General features: G+C 35.2%; 1 protein-coding gene across 3 annotated transcripts in view; it reads right to left on the bottom strand.

Annotated features, from left to right (window-relative positions):
* HS3ST5 (heparan sulfate-glucosamine 3-sulfotransferase 5) overlaps positions 1 to 23,995 on the bottom strand; it is a 185,372-nt gene extending 161,377 nt beyond the window's left edge. For all 3 annotated transcript variants that reach the window (XM_012460402.2, XM_012460403.2, XM_064360766.1), the window contains exon 1: positions 23,786 to 23,995. The gene's annotated coding sequence lies outside the window, so the exon portion shown is untranslated. The remainder of the gene's footprint in view (positions 1 to 23,785) is intronic.
* Between the last annotated feature and the right edge of the window lie 314 nt (positions 23,996 to 24,309).

The raw sequence follows: 24,309 nt of genomic DNA, 5'->3' as shown, positions 1-24,309 counted from the left end.
GTTAGGCCAAAAATATCATTCACCAAAGTAGGGACTACTAAACACTTCAGGGTTAACCAAATAGCTCATAATAACCTAAATAGATAATGATAAATTAAAACTAGAAATAGTAGCAATTAAAAACCCTAACCAACTGAAAAATTCTTCATTGAGACACCAATAATGTGCTCTTTCTAAAAACTGGGGACACTCCCATGTTGTGTATGGATGTGCGGGGGCTTCTGAGTGGTGGTGGCCCATTCTTAGGCAAGTTCTCGATAAATTCTGACAATCATCAATTTTAGTTTATGAGGGCCTAATTTTTAAAAATATCATAATTCACTATTTGTATTTCACCCCCAAAGTGCTTTCAACATGGCCACTGTCCATATTTGGGGTTGGAGAACTCTTCATTGTGGGCACTGATCATTCACCTGGACAATTATTGTCCCTTGACCCTGAGTACTAAATGCCAATGGTATCATTCAATCTTTGTGACCACCAATAAGATCAAGGCCAAATGCTTCCTCCCGCGGGAGAATAGTACAAAGAATCATTTGCTTATGAGAACTTAAGAAAGGATCATTGCAGGGGCGAGTGTGCAACCCACCAGGAGACCCCATCCTCTCAAATTGCTGTGTTGACGCTGAATCTGACCAGTCCATACATTAATAAAAGCTACAGATATGTTTCTTAGCGTTGTATTGTAGGAAAGAAACAATCTGGCCTCCTTTACTTACTCAGTGACCCTGGATGAGTCTTTTGACTTCTCTAAGCTTTAGCTCTTTCAGTTTTGAGGAGGAGATGATAATGCCTGCTTTAACATCTTTATACAATTTTATGCAAGGTGTTTTGTTCACTGTAAATCATGGTGCAAAAAGGTATTATTATTTTAATCGGCTTTTTTAAGGTTTAGGGATTGTCTTGGGTTATGTGCTTATTCCTAAATATAGTGCTTACAAGGCTACACTATAAGCTCACTAAATAGTCCTGGACAATGAAGGCAAGGAGTTTAGCCAAAGCCAAACAAGGAGAATAGGAATTAAATCCACAAGGGATTATAGCAACTGCTGGCATGTAAACAGCAGTTCAATTAAACTGGAATTATAAGGTGTGGGGGCTGTTGGAATCTGGGCTGTAGAGAGGTTTTCAGAATCACTTCATCATTGCCAAACTAAAACGGGTATAATATTTTTCCACATTCTGCACTGTCAGTGAGATTGTACATTTTCTGCAGTCAATTCAATCCAATTAAGCAAAGTTTCATTAAGCACATGCTAAATTTTGGCACTGTTTTTATTTTGGAAATTACTAATTATATATTTTAAATTTTTTTAAAATATGCATTTTGAGTTCCTTTTTTATTACTGAAAAAGAAACTTGTTTATTTTTTCTAACCTTCTTCTTTTTTTTTTAACAATGTTCCCATGCATAATTTTCAAGATTATTTTCCTCTGATCCAATTTTCTATTTTTTTAAAGTTTCCTCTTCCTACATTTTTCCTTCCTGTATTCTTTCGGCTTTTCTATTGAGTATTGTTTATCTTTTCACCAACTTATTAAGCAGTGTTAGAATAAATAATTTGGTATTCAAATTCTGGATTCTTATTGTAATAAAAGGAAAGCCATTAAGCAGAAGATGAAAATTACTTGTAACTGTTCCAATTTTTATTTTGCTATCCATCATAGTAGGAGCTAGCATGCAATTAATTATTAATTTAAGTTGGTTAGAAATAAATCGCCTATGTCAGTTAAAGAATACAACTTCAAATATCTTGGGTGAATGATTGGAAGTCAGAAGGGGGAAGAAAGAAATGGGAGAAGTGGGAGAGGGAAGAAAGGAAGTGAAAATACAAACACATATGAATACTTATGTATGTTGGTGAACAGTAGCATGAAGTTCAAGTTTGTTGTCCTTTCAGGGTAATGTATAAAGAGAAAATTCTCAGGCAATAGCATAAGGTGAACTTTCAATGTATCTTGGGCTTTTTAAAAAAATCTATGAAACTTATTATTCAAATAGAATTCTGACACCATACCAGGTTGTTCACAGCCTTTGATATTTTTGTTGAAGGCCCAAGTAACAAAATTGATATGTCGTCTAAGGCAAAAAACATAAATACTCTATTGTGAATGAACCAAATGAAATAAATGGAAAGGTTGCAAAAACACCTAGACAAAACATTCATTACTAGTAGTAATTACAAACTGAAATTAGGAAATAAAAATTCCATATGAGCAGTAGTGATTTTGTAACTCCATTCATTTGTATGCCCCTCTAGGTATATTCTACATTTTCATTGCATAATTTGAAAGCAAAAGCCTGTTGTAGACTTGGACCTCAGTTATATGGACAAAAAATGCATTAAAAAATCTGTGATCACAATTCATGTCTTAAGGGATTTTAGCTTATTTTAGTTATTGTAGCAGCTGCTGTGGTTTCTGAAAAAATGGACAAGAAAACTGTTAGCAATTCTCCAGCTTAAGCAGTGGCAATGTGAACTTCACTAATATGAACTGGATTAACAGTGGCTTCATTCAATGGCTTACTATGAATGTTAAACTGATATTCATTACATTTCCAGGAGACAAAAGGACTCTCTGATTTATTCATAAGAGCATGTACTATACCCAATTAAGGTCTGGACCACTTCTGTGTATTCAGATCTAGGTTTAGAAGGTACCAAAGACAAGGCACTCTGTTCCAGACAAACTACATTTAGAGATAGCCGGCTCAGCATTTGCAATGAGCAGTGATTGGTCTTTGCCCAACTCAGGACCATTGCTACTTGCTAGGCATTTTGGCCATAGTTATTATAAAATCCCCATGCAAACTGAGACAAGATTTACATAACATCCCATACTTTTCTCCCTGTTCTATCCTATGTCTGAATTCCATATTCTCCAAGTCAGCCTTCAAATATTGAAGACCATTTTCAGTCCCCCACTATACCTTACCTCCTCCAGGCTACAGGTTCCCATTTCCTTCAGGGTACTCCTCAACCCTTTTATAATCCTAGGTGAGCTACTCTGAACACATTTTGTCTCTGCTTCAGTAAATTGCAGCTTTCAAAACATAATGTACTACTTTCGGCATGGCTGTAGGTGTGACCAACCTAGAATAAGGGAGGCTGTCATGCTGGACACATTCTTACTGCAAATATAATCTAACATCCTATGAGCTTTTAGGCAATTACATCACATCTCTAACTTATACTGAATTAATTATTAAATGAATGCCCAGAATCTTTCATACATGTTTTTTTCCAAGTTCCTCCCAATTTAGTTTTTAATTTTTTAATTGGAGAATGGGACTTGACATTTATTCCCATTTCATCTTATTTCCTCAGATTTAGCCCAGTTTTGTAGACAAACAGATCTTTCTGAGTCTTTTTTTTTTTTTTTTTTTTTTTTTTGAGACGGAGTTTCGCTCTTGTTACCCAGGCTGGAGTGCAATGGCGCGATCTCGGCTCACCGCAACCTCCGCCTCCTGGGTTCAGGCAATTCTCCTGCCTCAGCCTCCTGAGTAGCTGGGATTACAGGCACGCGCCACCGTGCCCAGCTAATTTTTTGTATTAGTAGAGACGGGGTTTCACCATGTTGACCAGGATGGTCTCGATCTCTTGACCTCGTGATCCACCCGCCTCGGCCTCCCAAAGTTCTGGGATTACAGGCTTGAGTCACCGCGCCCGGCCTCTTTCTGAGTCTTGATCCTGACTTCCACTGTGTGAGTTATTCCTCAGTTTCATGACATCCATAAGTTTTATTTCCAGAGAGCCACTGGTTCTTATGACTCATTCTAAAAGCCATTTCACAATAATAAAATTAAAGGTAAAATTATACAAACATTTTATATGATGGCTATATAAATGATTTTTCTTTTTAGTAACTTTAGGAATTTTTTATGAGACTCATGAATATATTTCCTAAAATTATGCCACATTCTATTAATATAAAGACTCCATTTACCAAGGCAAGCATTTAACTTTATATATGTCAGGGAAAAATGTGTTAAAACCAGCTTTCATTAATATATTCCTGAATTACATAGAAGGACCAGAAAATTGTTTCCATTTATGACACTGTAGTGGTTCAGAAAATATTTGGCCTAACAGACTAAGCAAGAAGAATCAAATAGGATTCAAAATAGACTCTGAATGCTCAGAGGCTTTGGAATTATTGAAAGATCATGCAAGGTAATTGCTAATGGCTAAAAAATAATGAATAGGAAAAATACCCTCAAGTAACATGTACACATGTTATGTGCCCCACATTGTTCTACAACTGGGTGGGAAATATGATAGAAAGACATACTGTCACATTTTGGAATGATTTTGTGAGAACTGGCAACCAGAGTGCAATATTTCAAGCATGGCTGTGGGCGTGGTCTCTAACAGTCTCTCCTAGATCCCTTATTAAAGGGGTTTGTGTTAATGGAGTCCCTGTTTGCTAACAGATATGCTGTTCACTTATAACCAGGCTTCTTAGTAACTGACTGGGAGTTAATAGAATCATTATCACCACAGGGAGTCTCCTCTCTAGGATACACAGAGCTTTCCTCAATGAGGGCAAGCTGGCCTACTGCAAAGTTGTAGTATAGTGATGGTGGATATTCCAAATTCTTTATATATTTTCTCTATGGAGAGCTTCTGCTGTTCAGTTGGGAGATGCATGGATACATAATGATGTTGATGTTTCATTGCTCTTTTCTCACTTGGTGCTCCAGAGTAATGAGCACCCCTCTAATTTATCACTTCTCCTTTTGAACCCTACCACCATGAAGCCAACATTCATATTCTATAGATTTTGATGGGGAAAACAAAACATGAGTTGCAGTTTACATTCCCTATTAAAAACAGCATTAATTAGACTGTAAATGCTTTTATATATTTAGAGAATTCCCAGTATTATTTAGCATTTTAATAGTCCTCTTGTTAACTTAGACATGTTTACTTTTGTAATTCCATCAAAGAAAGCTCTCTCCATTTTATCTCTTGAAAAATTTTAAGGCAGTTAACTAAATATATTGCCTGTGTTTAAACACTCTTAACTTGCTTGTTGCAGTAGATTAGTAAGAGCCTTCATTCTAGTTAATAAGTTCTTTTGAAATGGGATAGCTCCCTTGACCCCTTTGAGGTACTCGTGAAAGGGGTGGCTCCTTTACTCAGCCTGTGGCTCTCAACCCCTCATGGGAGGGAGAGCATGCAGTTGAACGAGTGCAGGGGCTGGGGTGAGTGCTTCTGGGTGCTGACGGGAATAGAACTCTGTGCAGCCCTGTGGCAGCATCTAGCAGGTTATCCATGACCCTCGGAGCCCCAGAGGGCATGTGTCATAGTGTGCCCTTTTAGCTTTGCTGTCTGTAGATGGCTTGAGTGTTTAACAGCTCAATGTGACAGTCCTCTGTATCCCGAGCTCTTGTTCAGCATACAGGAAGAATCAGGTCACACGATCCAATTGAAGATGGTAAATGCAGAGGATTTTATTGCCAATGAAAGTGGGTCTCAGTGGGATGGGGAACTGGAAAAGGGATGGAGTGGGAAGGTGGCCTTTCCCTGAAGTTCTGCCATCCCTGGCCTAACTCTTCTTTGAAGTCCTACCATCAAGCCGTCCCTTTGAAGTCAAGCTGTTTCTCCTTTCTGACGCCTGCCTGCTTCTTCTCTTCTCTGTTTCTTTGCTGCTCTGCTGCCACTAGAGCCCGGGGTTTTTATGTGTACAGAATGGGGATGGCGCAGGCAAGGCTGGTTTTGGAAAGGGCAACATTTGGGTGGGAAAACAGGAATGTATGTTCTCACTTTGGGCCACAGATCCAGACTTTAGGGTGGGGTTTCACCGGGGACTCTGCCCTTCTCTGTCTAGTATTTCCTGCCTCCTATCCATTATCACTTTTAACCTTTCTCCCAGGCACAGTATTGCCTTCTGGCTTTCAGATTAAAGCATTCTCTACAGCTTCCTCTCTTTTCTTTGTAACATTCCAATTTAAGATATTTCCTCCTGTATACCTGTCTGCAGGTATCTCAAGATAAGATACAATCCTGGATTTATCATACCCATCCATAGTCTTCTAGAGAACAAGGTGAAACACATGCAGGGCTATCTTGCTGCATAGAAGAGGCATGAAAAACTCCTTACTTGGTATTCAAAATCTTTCACAATTTTCTCTCTACAATCCCCAATTCATCTTTGATCTCCACTCAGTCTCAGTTCATATATAGTGAACTCTGGCAAGTCAAATTGCTTACTAATCTTCCTGCAGGTTCCTGCCTCTCTCTTTACCTATAAATTGGATCTTAAGTTCTTCCCAATTCATCTTTGATCTCCACTCAGTCTCAGTTCATATATAGTGAACTCTGGCAAGTCAAATTGCTTACTAATCTTCCTGCATGTTCCTGCCTCTCTCTTTACCTATAAATTGGATCTTAAGTTCTTTCTAAAGGCCTACAATGCTCTTCATTTTACTTATTCTGTTTGTCTTTCCTGGAGTAGTTTTCCCTTTTCCTGTTTTTAAGCCTTCATTCCTGCTTTATCTCCCAGGAAATGTCTCTTATCTTACCTTTGGATATCTAACTGCCTCTTTTTGAAGCTTTATTTCACCAACTGAAGTAAAGCTTTCTTTCTCCGAACATCCAAAGATAGTCATCTGCATCTTCCCTATAGCATTTATCGCTTTTTAAACTTTTAATTTGAAATAAATGTAGACTTGCAGACAAGTTGCAGAGTTCTTATTATACCCTTTAGCCAGCTTCTCCCAATGTTAATATCTCACAATACTTTTAACTAAACATTAGAATTTATTTGAATTTCACCAGTTTTTCCAGTAATGTACTTTTTCTCTTCTAGGAGCCAGTTCAGGATCCCACATTGCATTTAACTGTCACATCTCCCTAGTCTCCTTTAGAGTGTATCAGTTCCTCAGTGTTTTAAAATCTTTCATGACCTTGACAACTTTTTAACTTATAATAGCCTTACATTTGGACATGTATATTTCCTTACTCTGTTGTAAGTTTCTCGTAAGATTTGTCACTGAGACACGTTTTTAATTCCCTGTGTGTCCAGCACATGATAGGAGCTCATAATTACTCCTTAACTACATGTCAGAAACAATTAGAAAGGACAGTAACAAAATCTACATAATTAAATACTGAGTTATATGCCACACAGAATTTAAGGTTTTACAAAAGGTAGAGTGCAAGACTGAGAAATTGTAATATAGACAACTCTCTTTTCAGACACTATTTCTGAGCCCCATTTCTCTAGGCCCCAGCACAGGAATCACTGATGCTTTCAACTCTTAAGCTAATCATGACATATGGAAATCTGGTGGCCAGTAGAAAGGGCAGACACAGCCTCAGTCCAGCATCTAGCATGACTTGCTGTTGGATCTCACTACCAATAGACCTCATGTATTCTGTGACAGAGATGAGTCCTGGATATTTGCACCGACTACTGAGCTAGAGTAATTTACTCCCTATTATTTCTAAATCTTGGTTTCTGTCCTGTAGCTTTTTGATAAAAACTCAGGACAGAGAAATCAAGTCTTCTTGTGTGGGACTCCAAACCCCGGTGTTCCTGTAAGGCCAGTTGCCTCACCGGGAGCTCAGACATGCGCACCCCTCTCCACGCCTAGAAATTACGTCACCACTCCACGCCCAGCACCAAGCCCCACACTCAGCACCTAGCTCTGCAACGTAACTTTCTTTGCCCACTTTTGCACTCAGCACTCAAATCTGCACGCAACACTAGGCTCTGCACTCAGCACCTAGTCCGCCATTGGAAAACCCCGCCAAAATTCAAAAGAAGCCCCGCCAGAACCTGCCCAATAGCATTTTGTCCCGTCCAGGTCCCACTCCCCCTGGGCGGCCGCTCATCGGAAATCCCGCCTACCTGCCAATAGCAGCTTGTCACGTCCACATCCTGCTCTCCCACAATCAATCAAACGCCTCTACTCCCTATAAAACCCCACCTCTGAGACGAGTCCGCGCGACTTCTCCGGCCCCTCCTGTCGGACCGCAGAAACTCGCCCAGGAGCCGATTAAATTTCTTTATTCCAGTAACTGGCCTCAGTTGCCTCATTCGAACCTCGGGTGCTTCATTCAAACCTTACAGTTCCATTTCTGGTTCTCCCTGCAAGTGATTGATGAGTATGTCATGATGCCTTAAACCAGGATGTCAATACTCACCTACCCTTTGATATCCCCCTGCTGCCTGGATTTCCCTATGGATATGACCCTTCTGCCCCATTGAGTCCCACTTCTCCCCCAGGAAGCCAGGAGAATCCTCAGTTGACAGTTCTATGCCTTTTGCCTTTTGCCTTTTGTATGTTGTCATACCTATTGGTTGTCCTCCTTGGCCATCAAGGCTTCCCCTCCTTTCGCACAGGCCCCTACTGCAAAATGCCAGCAGACTGAATGGTATATTCAGAATAGAGTCCGTTCCCCCTATGCCGCAGCTATCTTTAGTTATTTCATTTTGTTATTAATCTTAAATCACTGTGATATCTGCATAAGCCTATACCTCCTCATTACAGACGGCATCTGTACTTTTCCCCTCCTATTGAATTGGTTATATGTAGCCTGCGAAGCGTCTACCCATCTTCTGGGGCCACAGAAGCTTTGTTTCATTTTGGTTAGATCTAATTACTGACATCTGAAGGACTTTAATTTCAGTTCCATACTGCATCATATTCTGATCTTTCACAAAGATTCAGAAATACCATCTGACAGGATCACGGAAAATTGAACTGATATCTGCTGGGTTTTAACTGCGGCTCTACTGAATAATTTTTCATTTTCTTTGGAAGCCTTACCACAAAGAGGAAACACGCCTAGTAAAGTCCCAGAGAGGTGTTTTGACATTAGGCTTAATAAAGCATGAAGAGCTCATTAATAAATAATGTTCTGCTAGGTTAACAAATAAAGCAGAATGCACTGGCTAGACCCTGGAGTAAATCAAATCATTCAGGCAGCCCTGTGACTTGTTAACTTGCAGCAGTCTCTTCTCAGCAATCTGGCAAAGCCCAGTGCAACAATGCACAAATAAAACCAGCATATCATAAATGCATGCACCTTCAGTTATGATACAAGCTGTTAATTTTTTTATACTCTGTGGTCCCAAAATAGTAAACAAAGCTTCATTGATGCCAATCAGGAGGCATTCCTTTAATCTTTGCTAAAAGAACAATTCCACTCATCAATATGTTTACACTCCAGTAGACACACATATAGACACACTTACATCTTCCCATTGCATATTCGTTGCTTTACTATATACAGGAAGTTGAAAAAAAATGAACTAGAGAATAAACTAATGTGTGCAGGCAGGCTAGTTTATTTCATCAAAATCATTTCTTATGAACTTCTTATTCTGACTAATAAAACCTTCAGGAAAAAAAACCCAGAGATAGCAAATAGAATCATCCTCCAAAAAAAAGGAAGGAAGAAAGAAAGAAAGAAAGAAAAGCTGAAAGTGCAAGAAAACTCCTAGAGAATACTTTCCTTGATGGAAGGTTGCATGGTTTTAGTTGGGGAAGGATTTATGGCTTCCCAGAGCAGGTTAAAGGTCTCTCAGGGTAGACAAGGATGGGAGAAAAGCTTGGGTTATTTCAGGCAGTTGCATTTCTCTGATAATGCTGTGGTGCCGAAGCCAGTTGCTGCTTCATGAAGCTCTTCTCATGATTATGAGCTGATGGACAGCTGTCCAGTGTCAGTTAGCATGACTCACTTGCTCCAGCTGCTCAACAATTTGGACGAACAGAATCTCCTGCCTCAGGAGATTCTAACTATTCATATTCATACTATGAATTCAACTATTCATACTATTCTAACTGGCCATGTTCTCCATTCACTGACGGGTTTAGCTGGAAAGCCAACGACCATGTAGTAAGATAAAAACATTTCCAGGCAATGTTTTCATGCAACAACTTGTTGGGTGAGTTCAATTTCAACTCAAAGGTCTTGCCAACCATGCCCATGTGCCCAAATTTACAAATCTTGCCAGACCTTTTATGTGGTTATGATGACAAAGTCATTAGGTTGCCATTTTAATCCTTTTCCAAAGCTGCAGGTTTAAAGCAACCACTATCCTGAGAATAAAAGTATTCTATTTAACAATCTTACTTGAATATTTTCACCACTCATTATATGCATATGTATATGTTTATACTATTCATATACAGTTATATAATTATATAAAGTTGTATATTAACAGTTTCTTCATTTTCAAGTCAATGAAGATAATGAAAATGAAGCAGCAATCAGGGTTCAAAGTGTTCATGGCAAGATTTCAGTTTTGAGATGACAGGAGTGACCATATGGCATAGCAGAAATGAGAATAGTCTGTATCTATTGAGCCTTACAATGTACTTTACATGAATCATCTTTTTAAAATTCTAATAATCCTAAGATGTTGGCAATGTTATAATCTGCATTTTACAGATGAAGAAATTGAGACTTAGCAAACTGAAGGTGTCCAGGGTCCCACAGCTAGTAAGTAGTAGAACTGGGGACTTGAATTTAGGCCATCTGATTCCAGAGCTCATATTCATAATCACTATTCTATACTACCTTGTATGTTATCAGAAAACTCAGCCACAGATGGCTCTACCACTGACCTGGAAAAAGTAGGGCTCACTTCCCTCATTCTTTTTGCATTAAAATGAGTTTAATATTAACCTAAATATGTAAGTTATCATCTTGTATGATTGTAACAAACATTAAACCGCATTCATATTTATCTTTTCTTTCTTTCTTTCTTTTATTTTTTTTGAGAGGCAGTCTTGCTGCGTTGCTCAGGCTGGAGTGCAGTGGCACGATCTTGCTCACTGCAACCTCTGCCTCCTAGGTTCAAGCTATTCTCCTGCCTCAGTCTTTTGAGTAGCTGGAATTACAGGTGCCTGCCACCAAACCCAGCTAATTTTTGTATTTTTAGTAGAGACAGGGTTTCCCCATGTTGGCCAGTCTCGAACTCTTGGTGTCAAGTGATCCGCCTGCCTTGGTCTCCCAAAGTGCTGGGATTACAGGCGTGAGCCACTGCGCCTGGTCTACATAAGTATTTAAATATCTTGTTTCCCATAAGTGATGACTCTCAATGCTAAGGTGCAAAACAAAGTGGAAAAGAATATTTTCATTTTGTTACCTGAACAACTAAGTAGTTCTGGTTTCAGTGACAAATGTCTTTGGTATTTACACAAACACATATTGGTATGAATAATTCTCTCCAGAAACTAAACAGTTCTCAAAACCTCAATGTTAAAAATTTTGCTTCTTTTGGAAAACTGAAAAACTAAGTTGAAAGGCTACTAAGCTCATCAGTAGGTGCCAGGTTTTGAAAGAATGATATGGTTTTATGATGAGCTAGGAGTGAACTGGCATTTAAACAGCTGGTATTTAAACAGCCTACCCAAAAGAAATGAAAAATACCATGCACTGAGTAGCCTAGAATCAGTTGTATTATTTGATCCCTGTTCAGAATCAAACACATAACTTTCCTATGTACAAAGCCTAAATCATTAGGAATTATACTTTTGTTGTTAAATCACTAATTAAACTTTTTCTGATCTATTTTTTTGCTTAAACTTCTGAACACACTGAATTTACTTATATATGAAATATAGAAGGATAATTTATAATGGTCATGTCAATCCATACAGAAATTTCTATTTATTGTTAACTCTTGTGTAATGTGACTTCTTGTGCCTCTGTACTTTACTTCCCAAATTTGATTGAAACTGGATTTGGCATTTCTTTGTTACCCTTAGAGTGGTTAAGTAGAATGTTTTAAAACAATTCTACTTTCCACAGAGCAATTTAGTATGCAATCTAAACTGTAGAGAAAAATGTGTAAATGCAAATCCTCATTCACAATAAATGTGGTGCCCCAAGGCACTATTGCTACCTCATAAGTATTTGGATATTACATTACATTATATTGTCTGTCAAGCTGTACTTCCAATAACATTATTTTTATTCTTACCAATTTACATAATGTGTGAAAAACAATGAAAGCCAAAGGTATATTTGATTTTACTCAGTCTAAGAGGCGAAATACAACACTCTTGGACTACACAGGTTTATGTAGAGAGGATGTGTGGCCAACTAATCCCCTTGTTGATCAGAGGACAATTCAACTATGAACTGATTAAAAATGAAAAAAAAGTTCCTTTGGGAAAATAATATGCAAAAAAATGTAGCCTTCTAAATCACATACATATTCACAGGGGAAAGCGGGAGAGGGAAAGGAGAGGGATAGACATTTCCAAGGACATCACTAAGGGCTTCAGACAAAATGAATTCAATCCATCAAAAATAAGCATAAATTAGTTATTTTCACAGTTTTTCTTTCATTGATAATCTGAAATATATTAGCTTTGTATTTTTAAGCATTTTTTGTTATTATTGGAAATAATAAACAATTAGTCTAAAATGTCTAATGCTAGAATGCTAATGATTGGGCATCACATTAATATGAACCAGATGCAGTTTTAAACTATGATTTTCAATTAGCTTTACTTATTAATAGAAGACTTTAATTGAACAGTGCCACGCATATTGGAACAGATAGAAGATCCAGTTTTTAGCTTCTTAGTTTTGTATGATTTACAAATGTACAACAACCAAAGTAAAAGCTGGGTGAATTATTTATTTTTCTACTTCATTTGCTCTCAGAAAAACCATCAAAACCTTGAAAAGTCACAAAGAACTTATTAACTCTTCAGGACTCTAGGTGTTTAAAGTTGTTTCCATAATCATCTTTATCAAATCATTTAGATCCCTGTATCTAATATTATACATATTTTTAAATTTCCTTATAATTCAAATCATATTGGTTTAATAAATGGTGTGCCTGAAAACACATATGAAAATTCTATTCTGTGCAATGAGAAAGCTTCATTTTACCATTATATAAAGCCATGGTTTTATCTTTCATTTCAAGGAAATTTAGAATCCATTTCTAAGCACCAAATGTATAATATTTTAAGATGTATTATAATGCTTAAACTCAGAACTGTCTTGGAAAATAAACTGATACGGCTTTAATTGTTTAATTTTTTGCATATGAAACTCCCTGACTTAGCAGACAGTCTTTTATACTTTTCTTTGTATTTTGAATATATTACCTCTCTGCTCTATTAAATCTACTGAAATTTTCCAGTGAGTTATGTAATTTTCCCATATGAGGGTTCAGAGAGTCTTCATGTGACTATCACTTCTTAAGGACTCTGAGGAACCCAGGGCACAGACGTTACTTAAATTTTTTTCTAAACTCAGCACTTTATTACTTAGTATTTTCTTCTTTCAAAATTCATTGAAAAACAATATTGTTGTATTTTATTTGTGCCATATATATTGATTAATAGGTAAGTCATTTCATGGCTTCATAAATAATTTAATTTAAAATCAAAGAAAAAAATCTCCAAAGATCATTTCTTCAGTCCAAATACTAACCAGCTCTGACCCTGCTTAGCTTCCAAGATCCGATGAAATTGGACACGTTTAAGGTGGCATGGCTATAGATAAGATCATTCTCATTTTTTTTAAGTTTAATTTCAGTTGTGCTGAAGATGTTTTTAAATAAGCAAGGCTATTTCAGGGAGCTTAGGTACACTCAGTAATCAGAAAACTTTAAGAAATGCAAAGATATGGTCAACTCTCCTTAATTTTAAGGGAAACATTATTTTGATAGTAGGCAATGAAAAATCTCAAGTAGAGTCAAGTACTAAAGAACATATTGGGTTGTGATTTAAAATAATAGGTTTCCTTTCCATCCCAGTTCTACTATTAACTGACTTGTGGGATTTGCACACACCATCTAACCTGCCCAGATTACTTTCCCTCTCTGAAACTCAGTTTTCTCACCTGACAAACAAAGGCAGTTGGAGTAGAAATTCTGGAATTACTTCCAGCTCAATCCGTCTGTGACTCTACAGCATTGGTAGGTAGGAATTTACATGGTAATTAACATAAAAATAAGTCTAAAAGTGGCATCATTTTACTATTATTACCTAAATTTTACTGAAAGTACCTATAAAATTACTATGGGTAAATTAATAAATTCATTAAGTACATAAAATATGTATTCAAATTTAAATTTCAGTCCTTATTTTTCTGATAATCAAGTAACAATTTTATTTAATGGTTCCATAATGACATACCTTCAAAATCAAAGTAAATTCTAAAAGTTAAAATACTCTTACCTGACATTTGAGTCTTTTTGAACTAATTGGACTTTGCTTAACACCACTGACCGGGATTACATTTATAGTGATACTATAATAATTTAAAATTATTCCACGGGTTCTAAATTTACTAAATTTTACTGAAAATTACCTACAAAATAGATAATTTTAAAAAGATACATAAAATACATAAAAATATGTATTCAAATTTAAAGTTCAGTCCTAATTTTTCTGATAATCAAGTAAGAATTTTATCTAATGGTTTCATAATGATATACCTTCAAAATCCAGGTAGATTCTAAAAGTTAACATATTTTTACCCGATGTTTGTGTCTTTTTGAACTAATTAGGCTTTGCTTAACATGACTGACAAGGATTACAGTTAGAGTGATACTATAATAATTTTAAATTACTCCATGTGTTCTAAACTATCAGGAAAAAGAAAATAAATTTAAATTTAAAATTCTTCATTGTTAGACCCTTTTGGAAATCCCACAGTATTGCCTGGAGATAACTTGTAAGTATCTTAAATATGAATATCAATGTAGAGAAGCTGATCATTAAACATTGAAAATTTGTGCGACACTCATTTAATAAAGACTCCACCCTCCAAATCTAATTCACTTACTCTGTTTTTAAGACAACCAGAATGAACATTGAAAACATCAGCCAGAAGAGCTGGAACAAAGTATAGGATCTGATCTCACTTTCCATATCTTGTCATATTGTTTCTCATCCATTTTATTTTTATGTAGGTTTTCTTTCTTTTATACGTTATTGCAGCCCATAGTACCACATAATTCATTTATTTGTTATGATTGTTTTTATTGCTGTCACTCCTCAACAAGGCCACAAAAATAGAGCTTTTCATTTGCTTTATTCAATGATGTATCTCAGGTCTTAGAACAGCCTACCACAAAGTAGTTATTAACCACATGCCTGTTGAATGAATGAATAAATGAAGAATGCATTGAATGACAATGTATATAGGAATGGGTCTTGATTCTCAGCTGAAATCACTATACAATGCATAACAAATGTACATCTCTCCTGCCTCAGAACACTCACACACATCAAGCCACTATTGTTTCTAAAGTTCCTATTGAGCTGGCTGGAAACTTACTTTTTCTGTTATTAAAATCAATCATTAAATTTGGCAATGTTGATGAGGCATGATAGAAATGTGGTTGCTATGGCACAGTGTATATGTACCCAACTCATGAAGGAAGAGCAATGAATGGAAGAACAAAGTGAGTTACTGAGCAAGGAATGAAGATAGAACGGTTTGTAGCTGTAAAATGTTGGCTACAACAATCATCTTATCAAATGACTTTCATCAACCTGAGGAAACTATCATCTAGAATTTACTTATTCGAAGGTTAAGTTCAATGTCTTAGTGACCTATTCTGTAGTAATGTGTGGTTTAGATAGTTTAAATTGCATTTATACAGAAAAGATTATTCTTGTATCAGCAGACAAAAGCTGTATTTGAGCAATCTTTGTTTTCCCAAACAACGTAAGGAAATTTTGGGCCACATGGTTGAGATCCAGTAGAATGAAATAAATTAATTTATGTAAATTAGAATGTGCAATCCAGGAAAAATGTTACTATAAAATATAATAGTTTGATTTAAATTTATTTTGCTGAGGTATATGTAATAAAGGCCAGGTATTAAATTTTCATTTTTGAGTATTTTTTCCTTTTAATAGTATTCCATCCCAACATATATGACATTTCTTCATAATTTTAGGTTAGAAAATATAAGCTTCTTTTCTCATAATTTTTCATGCTCTATAAAATTTGCCATCATAAACCACTTTGCATTTATCACAAATAGGTATTACATTAGAAAGCAATTCAACTGTATTCCATTTCACTAGTAAATGTAAGTGGTTTTGCATGATAACAAAGTTGGGTTAATGGGACTATGTTTGAAGAATGCGTTACCTGGAACTAAAGTTCCCTACTTTTTTAAAAAAATTTTACTTTAAGTTTTGGGGTACATGTGCAGACATGCAGGTTTGTTGCATAGGTATACACATGCCATGGTAGTTTGCTGCACTCATCAATCCATCATCTACATTAGGTATTTCTCCTAATGCTATCCCTCCCCTAGTCCCCCACTCCCCGACAGGTCCAATGTGTGATGTTCTCTTCCCTGTGTCCATGTGTTCTCATTGTTCAAGTCCCACTTATGAGTGAGAACATGTGGTGTTTGGTTTTTTGTTCCTGTGTTGGTTTACTGAGAATGTTTCATCCATGTCCCCGCAAAGGACATGAACTCATCCTTATTAATGGCTGCATAGTATTCCATGGTGTATATGTGCCACATTTTCTTTATCCAGTCTATCATTGATGTGCATTTGGGTTGGTTCCAAGTCTTTGCTATTGTGGACAATGCTGCAATAAACATACATGTGCATGTGTCTTTATAGTAGAATGATTTATATATTTTTGGGTATATACCCAGTAAAGGGATTGCTGGATCAAATGGTATTTCTGGTTCTAGATATTTGAGGAATCACCACACTGCCTTCCACAATGGTTGAACTAATTTACACCCCCGTCAACAGTGTAAAAGTGTTCCTATTTCTCCGCATCCTCTCCAGCATCTGTTGTTTCCTGACTTTTTAATGATTGCCATTCTAACTGGTGTGAGATGGTATCTCAACGTGGTTTTGATTTGCATTTCTCTAATGACCAGTGATGATGAGCTTTTTTTCATAGGTTTGTTGGCTGCATAAATGTCTTCTTTTGAGCAGTGTCTGTTCATATCCTTTGCCCACTTTTTGACAGGGTTGTTTGTTTGTTTGTTTTTCCTGTAAATTTGTTTCAGTCCTTTGTAGATTTTGGATATTAGCCCTTTGTCAGAGGGATAGATTGCAAAAATTTTATCCTATTTTGTAGGTTCCTTGTTCACTCTGATGATAGTTTCTTTTGCTGTGCAGAAGCTCTTTAATTTAATTAGATACCATTTGTCAATTTTGGCTTTTGTTGTCATTGCTTTTGGTGTTTTAATCAAGAAGTCTTTGCCCACACCTATGTCCTGAATGGTATTGCCTAGGTTTTCTTCTAGGGCTTTTAAGGTTTTAGGTCTTACATTTAAATATTAAATTCATTGTGAGTTAATTTTTGCATAAGGTGTAAGGAAGGGTTCCAGTTTCAGTTTTCTGCATATGACTAGTCAGTTTTCTCAACACTTTATTAAATAGGGAATCCTTTCCCCATTGCTTGTTTTTGTCAGGTTGTCAAAGATCCCCTACTTGTTTTTGACTGAGCTTAGGAATCTGCAAAATGAAGGCAGGAAACCTGCTGCGAGAAGGATAGGAAAATTATTATCATCTGCATTTCTAAATTGAACAAGAATTTCTGCTCAGCAGAAACCTCTTGACTGCAAAAACTCTGAAATTTATATCCTGCTGTGTAGAATAGCTGTGTGGGGTAGGGGGAGTTCAAACATTCAATTTTTCTTCAAATCAAATAAGTTTTATGCATACTTTTACAGCCTTACTGGAAGCTTGCTTTCTTTCTTTTCAAAAGGGAAGCTACTTGGAATCTCTTCTTGTTGATAATGAAAAAAATTTTGTGACTGGTCAAGGACCTATTTTTTGGTTAATAAGTAGTTTTAATTATCTTTGATATAGAAATATCATTTCTTGAAAATAAATTTCAATATAAATATTTGGCTTCATAATACAGCAGTTGAGTTTTTAAACTTAGTCCACCACCTAAAAATTGGACTATTTCTATTTCTTGGCATGTTTTCAGAAGTATATTTGCTGAACGAACTCCTATGGTAGTTCTTAAAGCTATTATTTATTCATGATCATATACCTTCATTACATATTATACCTATCAGCATTTATTATAGAGTCCCTCTTTTGTGTTAATAAATGCTTTTGGGACACATGCACACAAATGTTCATTGCAGCACTGTTTACAATAGCAAAGACTTGGAACCAATCCAAATGCCCATCACTAATAGACTGGACAGGGAAAATGTGGCACATATACACCATGGAATACTATGCAGCCATAAAAGACAATGAGTTCGTGTCCTTTGTAGGGACAGGGTTGAACCTGGAAACCATCATTCTCAGCAAACTGACACAAGAACAGAAAATCAAACACCTCATGTTCTCACTCATAGGCAAGTGTTGAACAGTGAGAACACATGGACACAGGGAGGGGAGCATCACACACTGAGGTCTGTGGGGGGCAACTAGGAGAGGGACAGTTGAGGGTGCAGAGTTGGGGAGGGATAACATGGGGAGAAATGCCAGATATAGGTGATTCATCTGAAGGCAGCAAACCACATTGCCATGTATGTACCTATGCAACAAACTTGCATGTTCTTCACATGTAACCCAAAACCTAAAATGCAATAAAATATATTTTAAAAAAGATTTTTAATTCCTAATTTCTTTAGATAGCATTTTCCCAGAACACCTTTGCCTACACTTTCACTTTTAAAGTTTTGAATTAGCTTCTTTTGGTTGTATACTTGTATAACTTACAATTGGGTTTCATATTATGATACAATTTGAAAATATTTTAAATAAATGTGTTTTTTTATAATTATTGATGTAGAAGATATAACAAAAACATACTGTCATAATATTTTACATTTTCCATTAAATGATTTGAAAAAATATTTCATGATGTGGTCCATTTTGCTTGCTTAATATTTGTAACTTTAAAAAATATAAATTTTCTTTTAATTCATAATGTTTATAGGTTAATATAATAAAGTCTATCATTTCTATAACCTCATAACCTTGATCATTTATCTCTTTAAAATATTTACTATTTTCCTATTATGAGTGAAAGAAAAGTTCTCTCTTTCCTCACATTTTTTACCAGTTATTTTTCGGCAATAAAAATATCCCCTTTTTTGGTATCGTTTTTGTACTCTTAAATCTGCTTATACTTCTATAGTTTGATTGTCAGTTTATAAACTATCCATTGATTCCTTGATATTGAGAATAATCAAATAACTTATTTTATATATATATATATATATATACATATACATCAACTTCTTTCTGATGTCTTTCCTAATTTTTCTTAGTTGTTTTAGTTCTACATTGTCAGGACATTATACTTTTATATTCTATTATGTCACCCTGATCTCCATATTTATCTTAGATTTAGTGCTAGAGTTAAATATTGAGTGCACACAATCAGTTTTTTTGCAGTAGTTTCTATAATCACTTATTGGCTGGATAGAAAATAGTTGCTTCAAGAAGGGCTCTAATGGTTGCTTCAAGAAGGGTTCTTCATAACAATATTTCCCAGGTTCCTGTAATGCTCAGAAAATTGCCTCTAGCCTTTACACCTAGAAGGGCAGTGTGGCAGGTCATGAAACCTTTGGTACCCATAAGGGATGGTGAATTCATTATCTACCATGGCATCATATTCATTGTTGGATATCTCAACTGTTACTAGTTTTGGAGGCTTTTTTCATGTTTTGTCAAAATTCATCTTTTTGAAACTTCCAATAGCATGGGCTTAGCTTCTACATAAAACCTTTCAAATATTTCTCTACTCCAGGATAAAAGTAACAAGGTGTTGAAGGAAAATTCTTAAGGCCAAAATGTCCCCAAGTACCTTCTAGTAGATTTGATGTTTTGTTTGTTCAGTTAGCTCAAGTCACTGTGTCTTCCCAACCATCCTTTTAGTGTTCTTTTAAAGCAAGTTAGACTTATCATTTTAGGGCTGGAAGGGCCCTCTGGGATCATCTGGTGTAAAAGTCTCATTTTAGGATGAAGAAACAGGTTCAGGCAAAGGTGAATATATTTTCTTAAAGTCATGCCACTACTAGGAATCTGAGTCAGACTTTGAACACCCCAGTGACTCCCAGGCAATGATTCTTTCCACTTCAGCAAGTCCTTCAAAAATAGAGGGATCAAAACTGTTGCTCTACACTTAAAAAACTCGATGTGTATCCTGTCACATAAAAGAATGTATCTAAAGTCTATTTGATAATTATTTTGTTCTGCATTCTAGCTATAGAATAACACATGCAGGATAGCTGTATCAGGGAACTTTCAGTGGGTTTGCTGTTCATCTACATAAACTGTCACTTTTATTTTGTTTCTTGAAAATGAGATACTTCAGGCAAATGAACAGTTAGTTTTCCTACCCCAAACTCTGTAAACCATCATTTTGAAATAAAATTACACAGCTTATGCTTACAACATAAGGGCCAGATTTTATCTTCAAATATACCACCCACTCTCTAACAGCAGAATTTGGCCCTAAAAACCCATTAACAAATATTGTCATTAAACTAAAGAGCTAATTACTTTGGATTCAGAGAGAATGAATGAAATCATAGGCCAACTGCAGCTGGTCGTAATAATGGTGAAACTAACTGTATGTTACACTAGAGAATTAAAGAACAAAGACATATTAACACTAATGCAACCAAACATATAACATTATCCTCCAAATGGAACAAACTATTATAGTTAGAGAATTCTTGAAAGTACATTGTCTTATTGTTACAAGAAATAAAGAATCTTTCCAAGGAATTAATTGTCATAATTTGAAATGATCCGTGTTTAATGAAGAAGAAAACATGGAAAATTTTGTTCCACTACAATAATCCACAAATGAAGAATTATGTCTAAAAATTATTTTGATCTAATTGGACATAGTGTTCTCATACTCAAGTTTAGTTCTAAAAGATACAAGAACCTCGCTTTAAGGTTCTTTTAAACAATCATTAACAGGACTCCCTTATGGATCTATAAAAGTGAATTTTTCAGATAACTGGATATTTTCCTGGCCCTTTAGAAATATTTTAAACTGACATTAATAATACATATTTTTTGAAGCTACATCAATAATATGTACTTTAGAAAAAAAGTATCACAAACCCTGAGAAATGATAAATATCAATCATAATTTTATCGACTGAGGATAACCATCAATATTGTTTTGAGTAAATATTGTTTTGATTGATTTCAACTTTCTCCCAGTGCATCTGTATTTAAAATAATATAAAATGGGACCCCATTATATTATGGATTTGCAACTTCTTGCTTTCATTTACAATATAATATGAACATTTCTTTATGTCAATAATTTTACTATATAAACTTTAATGACTTCCCAACTCCTTAAGTTGAGAATAATAAACACATTTTGATCATTTTGCATATCTTACAGATTTCATTATTATATTGTTTCATAATAACACCAATGCTCCCAATAACTTATGTATTTAATTCTACTTTCTCCTATACTGATGGCCCCATGTGGCTCTGCTGTTCTAAAGCTGTATATGTTGCTTTTTGTTATTCTTCCCTCTCAATATCACATATTCAGATAAAGCTAGTCAACCCTGAATTAAACCTAAATTTGCTATTTTCATTTCCAGATTAATGACATAAAAGATTATCCCCTGATAACTAAGATAATTTTAAATTCAACTTTAAGTACTTAGGTACCTAAATCTTCAGTCTTCATCTTGGAGGAAAATTTTCCCCTACTTTTCTTACTGAAGAAATCAATACTGAAAAACATTCACTTAGCTTCTCTTTGTTGATGTCATCCCTAATCAGATTGTTTTTTACTGCTATTGCGTTAGACTTTGTATGGCAGGTTTGGAAGAGAAAATGTGATTATACATGAGGGGACCAGACTAGAAGGTCTCAGTGGTCCATTTCTGCTCTGAAACTTTATGTTTCTATGATTCTATATATTTTCTGCAATTTATTCTTTTGATGCATGTTTTGGTTCCTGCATATTGAGACTGTCTTGTTCAGGTTCTCCGAAACTACATTGTGAGTTCTCTTCAAGAAATTGCAATGTAAAAACATAGTCTGATAAATACACTAATGATAATGAATACGATTCACTTTAAGACACAATTAATTTTTCTCTACCTCTTCCTTTTTCCAGAAAAAATAATAAAAAGAAAAAATAAAGAGAGAGAAAAGGAAAGATATGTTTGTCTGAAATTGAAATATGCAGATTATTTCCACTAAAGCTTTATGAAATTTTATTTGGAGACTTTATCCAATATAAACTTGTGAACTACAAATTTTAGGCTACATTCGGGTATGACAATCTTACTAACGAGCACAAGTGTAATAACAAGTGCAAGTGAAACTTCATTATTATAGTTAACCCAATTCTGTAAATTTTTAATTTTGATTACTTGAAAAAAGTACTCCATTATTTTATGCGTATGACCATATTCAATTCTCTATGCATAAAACTAACAGCTAACATGTGTAGCTAATCGGCACTATTAAGATATACTTCTTTTTGATGAAAGGTTTATGGTTGCCTTTTGATACATTATGGATAAAAAATTCTACACAATGTGAACAAGTGTACGCAAAGACTAATAGAGACAAAAATGTCTATAAGCCTGAAATCCAATCAAAGGATTTTAATTAAAAACTTCATTCTTCACTATAAAGATAATATCAGATTGAACCTTTAAAAAAATCATCACAATTTAAGATCTGAATATGTCCCTCCTAAATACATTCACTGGAATTAAAAAAAAAAAGTCTTTTGTAAACTTAAAATTACAAATTATAAAAATGAAGTTGCTAAATTACATAGAGGAAACAGAAATACAATAAAGTGATATTCACCAAATGTGCATGTAAGTATCCATAATATATCACATGATTTGTAAGTTCTTATTTGCTAAGAAAAAATGTAATGGAAAGAGGTATTAAGCAGATTTGTTTTTTTGAAATCTAAGGCTGGCCTTTCAAAATGAAGAGAAAAAGATACGATCCTCAAAATTTAGAAATACTTTGCCAATCCTAGTAATTACTCATTCTTTTCATCTTTTAGAAATTTCTTATTATTAGATACAATAACCCTAAAAATCTCAATAAATTGAAACAATACACAGAACAGAGCGACAGCTAAAGAGAACAATGACAGGGCTATCACTCTGAAAGAGAGATAGTGAAGTCTGGAAATTAGCTCATCATAATGAACTTTAAAAGGGAATATTAATGAAAATTAATAACTCAAATTAGGGGTGTCAAAAGGGAGCATCAATTTAGCATTTCTGTAACAAAATTACCCCTTCCTTATTTATTCTTATGACTATAGGACACAAGCAACATAACAGATCATGTTTAGTATAAAGTTTGAAAATGAGAAATAGATTGTATTGAATGTCAATTTCAGTGTTTCTCAAAGGCCTAAGACACACAGGCATCAGGATGACCTGGGAGTGGGTAAATGTAAAAATACATATCTTAGGCCACATCCCATCCCTTGTGGATCTACGTTTCTGTGAACTATCCCTAGGGATCAGCATTTTAAGGATCCCTCTTGCCAACTTCATGTGACTCCCATGCACGTTAAACTTTGAGAACCACAGTATGTTACACTTTTTAATGTAATACTGATTATCAAATGTAAAGGTCTCTACTTTAATCTTCCTGTATTTACATTTACATGACATATAACAATTTTTAAATATTATGTTTTATTTATTTCCCCTTTTTACTGTGAAACTACACATACATGGATATTTTTTCCTACATTTAATAGTTACTTTCACTTTCTTATATTTTATTTAAATAATCATTACTTTTGATGTTACTAAGAGTTATGCAAGAATGTGTGTTACCCCACAAATTCACTTACCTTCAAATCCTTGTGCTCATTCAGAAAATTTTCAACATATATGGTGAAAACTTTCAAAGGAATATATGTAGTAGATTCTCTCTTTAATTTCCAGGCGACTCTTGGGGTAGCTGCCAGAAATGCCGTTGAGAAGAGAAGACACCAATGCTGCAGACAGTGAGTACTTGATTATCTCTAAACAGAACAGAAAAACAAGTGGTTGGTCACCTTTAATTCATAGATAATCTGCTATGGAGAAAGTTATTTTCAGTGTTACTAAATTTAAACTTGGCTTGGGTTTGCTGCTCCCTGATTCAGCACAGTTGTCATTTAAAATTTCATGTCATTGTGAAGTCAGAATTACATGATGCTTCCTGCAGAGCATTCTGGTTGCATTCCTATTGCTTTAATTGACTATTTTTTCTAAACATTGCATCAAGTGATATCATTACTAACTCCATTTTTGATATGCAGGTGCTACATTTTGCTGCCGAATTTCTAAGTCAGGTTGATGAAGTCTCTAGGAAATATTTCTTTACATGAGG

Source organism: Aotus nancymaae, unplaced genomic scaffold (assembly GCF_030222135.1).
Source record: "Aotus nancymaae isolate 86718 unplaced genomic scaffold, 86718_ANA_hifiasm-v0.15.2.pri h1tg000040l, whole genome shotgun sequence".
NCBI lineage: Eukaryota > Metazoa > Chordata > Mammalia > Primates > Aotidae > Aotus > Aotus nancymaae.
This window is presented reverse-complemented; position numbering and strand designations above follow the sequence as displayed.